The sequence below is a fragment of the Galleria mellonella genome, unplaced genomic scaffold, assembly GCF_026898425.1.
Source record: "Galleria mellonella isolate WM207_F2 unplaced genomic scaffold, CSIRO_AGI_GalMel_v1 utg33, whole genome shotgun sequence".
In the NCBI taxonomy this organism is placed as follows: Eukaryota; Metazoa; Arthropoda; class Insecta; order Lepidoptera; family Pyralidae; genus Galleria; species Galleria mellonella.
The window spans coordinates 11,326,042-11,334,126 of NW_026442079.1; the positions used below are offsets into that span (position 1 = coordinate 11,326,042).

Genomic DNA, 8,085 nt, shown 5'->3' on the forward strand with positions numbered 1-8,085 from the left:
TCTAGATATCTTAGTAGGATAATTCCGTACTAAACTCTGAGTATATGTGTTAATTAAAAGCTAATGCAAATGATTTTTTTTAACATTCAAATATAGAACTGTAAATTCAAGGGTAAGCATGTTTTTTGTATATACGTAATTTTCGATCGTAATCTGGAGCGACATTTTCCCCAAATTAATCTCTTTTAGAGATAAGTTCGCTTTTGCTTTGTTACTAACTTGTTATTATTTCTGTATATTTTAATACATATAATTTTTGATAATTATTTTTTAAATAGATAGATAATAGATATTTTTTAAATAGATAGATAATAATAGGTTCCATTACTTTTGTCCGCGATTAATAACGCTATTTTTTACGGAACAATATGAATTGTCAATACTTTGGAATGATTGATATTGTTGATGAGAAACGCACCGAATCCAATCCACAGAGTAAATAATAATCTCGGTCACATATTTTTGTGGTTATTTGATCAACAGTTATCATAAATTAATCATTATATCTACGAGGGCTTAATTTAGAACTAACAAGAAACATCTCAAATCAGTAAGCAGTTTTGACCATCTACGTATTTTTTGTCTTAATTATTCGTAATTCAAAATTATTTAAAAATAAAAAGTTAATATTTTTTTCAAGTTATAATATATTATTACATCTGAACTGTGTTTGTAATCTGTGTCTATTTATTATCTTAATAATAAAATTGTGACTAGACGATGTGCAATATGTAAGATATTTAAGCAAAAAATATATGAAGAGGTTTTAATAAGCTCAATAGATACTAAAAGAATAATGTTTAGAAATTTTATCTGTCTATCTGTATTTGTATGATTGTTCAAGTATCACGCATAAATTACTGTTCCAAATTAGATATGGTTTTCACGATTATATTCCTGATAATCTAATTTAAAAACTGACGTATGTTTTATCTTGACACACATCAAGAAGTGGTTTGTTTCATGGTTTTCCTAATACTGATATCCACGCGAAAAAAATAGCAGGCAAAAGGCCAGCAATCTTAACATTATAACATAATATTATTCAATAAATATGACTATATTACCGCAAGGTATTCTATTCTGTGATAGATCTCTAAAATCTATCACAGAATAGAATACCTTGCGATCTAGATAAAAAATACTGGCTTAAAACAAAGGTGGCAAAATGAGATATGGTAAAATATCCACCTAAATTGAGCTTCGTAATCTAGATAACAAATAAAACAATTCTTTTACTTAGAATATTGTAGTACTCTAAAAAGAGAATAATAATAATAAACTCTTTATTGCGCACAGTAGAGATGTATACAAGAAGTATTTATACAAAATGTGCATATACAAAAGGCGGCTTTATCGCTAAAAGCAATCTCTTCCAGACAACCTGGCATAAATAGTAAATAAATACGGAGAGAAAGGTAGATGACGCAAGTCAGACAATAAGTAAAAAAAAGTAACCTAATAAAATGCAAATTATTCTAAATATCATTTATATAAAAATAAGTCTAAATTACGTAAACAAACATATATAATATAAATTTTCAGCTAAATGTTGAAATTTAGTTTTATGTTTATAAGCCTTCCTATGGGGAAGGCTTATAAACATATATAGGGGAGTTTTGCCAGTAATTGCCGCTTGGCAGGCGAGTTGGCAACCGCAGTTACACTTAGAGATGTTTTAAGAGGAACGCTGCTACCCATCCCTCTACCACTAAGTTTCCTTAGTCGCCTCTTACGACACCCACAGGAAAGGAAGAGGTGACCTATTTTATGCCGAGATCACATGGACCATGGAGTTGAGTTTGATATCAAAGTGAAAACAAAATTCTAAATAGAGTTATCAAAATTATTTATATATATATTATTTATATTATAGTTGTCAAAATTAATATAAATATAGTTTACAATGGTATAAAACTTTATATATATATATATATATATATATATATATATATATATATATATATATATATATATATATATATATATAATTTGAACGTGTTATGACTACCTTACCTGCAGGCCTACTCTTGAATCTAATATAATATAAATATCAATCTAATCTAATGCCAATGACAACTTTATACTGCACTCATGAAGTAACAATTAGGAATTAAGTTAAAACTGGGATAGGTTTACAATAGTTTGCATTGGCAAGTTGCATTAATATGCATGTATCAGAACAGTATGGAACCTTTATGACGCAAGTGTTGTAATTCGAATGTTGTGAAACGTCTCAGTTCCAATATCGATTTATTGGAATTTATTTCAATAGTAACCTTATGGATCTTAAGTGAGGATAAGTAATTTTGCGAAAATATCAAATTAAAGTTTAGAAAATTAAAGCTTTAGAATCAACTTCATTATTGTATCGTTTCAAACTGTATTTCTATTTGATCTACGTACCTATTGGATGTAAAAAAAATACAATCAAATATTGCTATTGAATTACTAGTGGCTATTCCCCGCCGCTTTGTCCACGTGAATCAGTATACAAAGTATCTAGTTTGTTAAGTTACATCATAACTTAACTGTATACCAAATTTCATTTAAATCCATTCAGCCGTTTAACCGTAACTGAGTCATACTCATACATCTTCTAATTTATATTAGTAAGATGAAGGTATGACTTCGTTTTTTTTTAATGGATGACAATGGAATGGTAACCATGTCCGCGCTAACTGTATACTCAGCCAGGGTACCAGTGAGGGATGATAGCAGATCAGGTAGCCCATCGTGATGAATACACCTGGAACGAAACCACGATGTTTTCCAGGGAAGATCATGAAATATCGACCTGGTTGAGTATTTTACTAGCAATGGGGCCACTAGTCTCCATTACTAGCAATCCCTTTCCCCCGTATGACTACGTTGCTTTTAACCGTCCATAAAGTTACCGGTATAAACCCAAGCAGTTTTATTGGTTAAGTAATTAACATTTATCTAATAGCCGTAATTGCTTCCTTTTTAAGTATCTACAAAAGGAGATACTCAATTAACCTGTTTTCACTGCTCTACCTAAATGTACATGGGCCGCATACTAAATTAATGTAGTTCATACACACTCTATTATTATTTACTAACTTTTTGCACGTAACTTCGTGCGCGCGCTATAAAGAAGTAGAGGAATTGAAATATACCGTATGTAGAAGTCCTACATATCAAAATAAATCATATATCTGTCTTTAAACTAAACTTTCAGCAATTATAATGATTGACGTTCCACCTTTTTGCACCAAGCACTTCCGTTCATCGTTTCTTATTCGAACTATCAAGGAATGGAATGCTCTTTTGATATCTGTGTTTCCAGATCACTTTAACATGGCGTCTTTCAAAGCTAGTAATTACGAGTAGGTATTACTTAAGTTTGCTCATGTAAACGTCATTTAATTTCAGGTGAGATTGTGGTCAAAAACGGTCAAATTTATTATTTAAAAAAAGAATATAATGTTACGTAATAAGGACTCTTTTGCACACGATAAAAAAATATATACAGGATAGATTTAATAGTCGAAAGCATTTCCTGCCACTTGCCATAATGAACAGAAAAAAATATAAAATCTACTTATTCCACTATTATTGTAAACACATTTTTTTTTAATGGCTGATAATGTAATGATAACCCCACCCCGCCTGCGCTAAATGTATACGCTGGCGGAGCACCAATGAGGGATGATAAGTGAGAATGAAAAGGTTAGCCCATCGTGACGAATACATCTGGAATTCAGCATAATGGTTTCCATGGGGACCAGGTGTAGGTCGACCTGACAGCGTATATTGCTAGCAATAGGACTAATATTCCATATTATTAACAATCCCTTCCCCTCAACGTAAATGTTTGTCACAGTGCATGTACGAATAGTTGTCTGTTTCTCTTTCACGCAAAAACTATTGAACAAATTTGAATGCAATTATGTACACGGGTAGGCTATATCGCATGTTTGAATCTAACATAGGGCACATATTGATTCACGCAGGTAGAGACACGGTAAACAGCTAGTTGGATTCTATTGAGGTTATGCTCTTATAATTGCGTAGTGCATATGTAAATTTTTCTATACGTTTAAAAAAAAATTCTATACGTTTTTTGTAATTAAGATTGTCTTCCACAAAAAAAAAAAACAATTTCAATTGTTACAAAACGAATTATTTTAATTAAAAAAATAAATGATTGAATCGATTTTCATAAAAATTCTATAAGGCCAATCTATAAGTCTATATTTTCAGATAAAAAACTCGAGGTCGGTTTACAATTGACGGAGTTATAAAGTAACAAATATATAAAAAAAATATGTACAACCGAGCTGAGAACCTCCTTCCTTTTGAAGTCGGTTGAAAATAGAAAGTTTCAAGATTTCGTGATTTTTCGGCAAAAAGAATAAATGTAATATCACTTTTTAAGTTTTTTTTTATACAACTTAGAATGACAAACAAGCTGACGACCCATCTGCTGGAAAGTGGTAACCGTCACCTATAGACATGAGCAGTACCATGGACATAACAGAGTATACTGTTTCGCCCATGATACCCCCCATGCGTTGCTATTCCTGAGGACTCAGGTGTTATTCCTCTGTACCCAGTAAATTCACGCCATATTTCACCCTTCATACCGAAACACAACCATGCAAACACAACTGCTTCACGGTTGAAACACGAATGGGACAGAGGTACCCAAGCAATCGACTTTTGTACAAAGTCTCCCTCTGGTAAATATGTACTCGAAAAGAAAATACCCGCGTTGGGGCTAACCCGCGATCCCTTCGTATTAAGGCACGGTGAAGGACACCATACGGTTTTAGCCGGTAGAGTAGCAGTATAATTATAGGTATGCCAGAAGGGGAACATGTTGATCTCCATAACAGATTTTTAAATGCAAACAATTTAAGATCTGATTTCATGCAAAAAGATCGACTTTCGTCGTCGCAAAACCGGTTATTTTAATTTAAAAACTAATTTTTTAACTAATAAACTAACTAATTGGTAATTTTAATAAATTTTATTAAAATTTCCATGAGACCAATCTAAAAGTATTTCCTATTAAATAAAAGAAAAAAGAATTTTCCATATCGTTATATAAATAAAGGAATTATGATGTAGCAAACAAAATATACAAGGAAATTGTTAGCCTTTTTTTTCGAAATCGGTAGAGAATGAAAACAATTGTCTGAAAGTATTTATTTACAAGCGTTAAGTGTGCCGGAACCGCAAAATTACTTTGTGCTATTTACTTAAATGAAAATATCAGCAGATTCCAAAATAGCTCCAAAAACACTTGTTCAGATAAGTAAATAATTTTCGAGTCTATGCGATTACGACAATACTGCACTCATCACATCATCATACCAGCTGTTAATTATCCACTGCTGAACTTATGTTCAGCCTATTGGGAAGCTGTACTCACTGACCTAAAATTATTTTACACGATGACAGTAACACTCCCTAGGGGGAAGGGATTGTTAGTAATGGGGTCTAATGAACCCATTGCTAGTAGTATACCCTATCAGGTCGACCTCCACGCGGTTCCCCCTGGAAACCATCGTGGTTAATTCTAGTGGAATTCGTCACGATGGGCTAACTAACCTGCTTTCATTCTCGTCTATCATTTCACTCACTGGTGCCCCGCCAGTGTATACCGATAGCACAGGTGGGGTTACCATTTCATTTTCACCCATTAAAATAAAAAAAGTAACACTAGCTAATTTGTTTCCATTTTGGGATTAGTAACTGATTCTTGCACTCCTACTACAGAATAAAAAGACATTTTAACCTATACTTATTCGTAACTGTAGGTACATCATAAGGAAAAATAGAAATAACATAATATAAATAGAAATAAAATAATTGCTACCTACCTATTCACCTTCATACTATCCTACAGTACCTATGTAATAATTCAATACATTCATAAAACCTTTATATATACTTGGCAAGGTTAATTGGTAATATCAACATGTCCTTTTTTTTTCTGTAATTTAGTAATTTAAAAATAAAAGCAAAAAATAGTACCGTTGAAATGAAGTTCTTAATGCGTCTATAATTTTTATAACTATAGGTATTAAGAGATGACGTCCCCAATTCTGAGTCAATTTTAATAATCCCTTTTTTTTAATAGGTGCTGCCATTTTTATTAGCTGTACAAATAACTGCTAGTTGCAAAATCTTCTTCTCCAAGTTCACGATCTAATTAAAATATTTTAAATAAATATTCTAATATGTATTTCCATGAAATAGCTCCCCATTCATGCGTTTCGTTATAATTGAAGTCACAATCTCCTTTTTTTGTAGAGCAAAATGTGTCTACTTGTTAATTTAAGTTGGGCATTTCTATTTATTTATTTATGTTTCTCCACACATTAAAATACAAGACGAGTTTAATGTCGATGGCATTCTCTACCAGTCGACCGTTATGATAAACAGAGAGATTTTTATTTGTTATTTTCTTTTTATTTATACACCATTATTTTAGTATTTACTTGTGAAAAATGTTTACTAATATTGCGAAATGTAAACTATAGAAAAATAGCTAGATCATAGTTAGTTTCAGTCTCCCTACCTAAATACTATATCTATAATTATAATCTACTTAATTAAAATTTATCTTTATAGAGAAAGAGGATATAAGCTTTATTTCATTACCTTTTTATCAATAAATATTAATCACTCATGCATCAATTAGGCAACAACTAAATACTTATTATCTATGTAGTCACTTTATCAGTGTAAACAGCATTATCAATTACATAAAAGTATATCTAACTCAAACAAGAGCACCCATTGTAACATTTAGCACCGGATAATGTGACTCATAACACAAAATAAACCATATTAAAGTGTTGAATTTAGCGCGTTTATTATGTCATAGTTTTAGCCTTGATATATAACTTAAAAAATAGATTACTTACTTCACAAATTCAACTCACTTTTAAACAATTGATAACACACAAATTCACAATTTTAATAGTCATATCTAAGTTAAGCGAAAACGTACGTGCAATATATCACAACTTTAACTAACAACTAAATAAACTTTAACAACTTTAACATACTTTTAAAACTCTATTGTCAAATTTTATATATATTATATTGGTTACAAACTCTAATATTAAATGCTCGGGTTGACGTAAAAGTGACACCAACAGTAAAACATTTCTATCGAAATATATTATATTATTCAAATGAAATAACCTATATGCCTAATCTGCATCATAGCTCTAGCATTTTTTTCTGTAAAGTGGCCCTGGTTGAACAGGATTACGAATAATTACTATAGAGTATACTTTGTACACAAGTAAATAGAGTTCATTTCATTCAAGCATTTCAAGTAAGCAAGTTAACGCGTTCCGTTTCACGTTCTAACTTTAGAGTAAGCTAACAATAACTTAACTCACTTAAAAGTTGCTGTATCCAGTTATGACATTAATTTAATAGTAGAATAATTCAGTGACTAGATTTCATAGATGTAAATAATCTCAGAGAACTTTTGAATATTGAAGTAACTAAATAATGTAATAGAATCCGATAATTATATGAAATATATATAATACAATAAGAAACAGTCTTACGATGTAAACATTTAAATTTTGCAAAAATTTAGACGCATTAAAATGTTACCTTTCGATTTCAGTAAATATATTATTTACTTTGATTAAATAATATATTAAATTAAATATTGGATTGCTGATTATTGCTGAAGAATGGTAAGCAAATTACAAAATTAATAATAATTATTAATAATTAGTAAAGCGCCATCTGTGTTCGGATAAGTGAAGAGACGGGTTTACTTATTAATGACTAAAGCAGGTTTGCTAATAAATTAATATAGTACCCCATTTTGAACAAAGATGGCATGAGATAGTAATAAAAATTAATTTCACTAGAGTTTGCTATTTGTAGCATTTGTAATCGACATAAAAAAAGTAGGTGGTTAGACGAGCAATGATATATTTTTTAAGTATGTCCACAGATTTCTCCGTCTATTTTGCACCGATTTCTGAATTTTTTATTCTTCAGAGTATACTCCTGAGGTGGCTTTATTGTCACCAAGTTAGGCTCTGATGATAAGAACGTATAGATCTTTCACGTTAT

The 8,085-nt window shown here is 30.8% G+C and overlaps 1 protein-coding gene across 14 annotated transcripts in view; it reads right to left on the minus strand.

Annotated features, from left to right (window-relative positions):
* Window positions 1-7,231, minus strand: part of LOC113519612 (coiled-coil domain-containing protein AGAP005037) — a 282,821-nt gene extending 275,590 nt beyond the window's left edge. For 5 of the 14 annotated variants that reach the window (XM_031911378.2, XM_031911381.2, XM_026904782.3 and 2 more), the window contains exon 1: window positions 6,903-7,229. The gene's annotated coding sequence lies outside the window, so the exon portion shown is untranslated. Of the gene's footprint in view, window positions 1-6,902 lie in introns of all 14 variants that reach the window. The other 9 variants (XR_004224036.2, XR_004224037.2, XM_031911379.2 and 6 more) reach the window with 4 other exon arrangements.
* Between the last annotated feature and the right edge of the window lie 854 nt (window positions 7,232-8,085).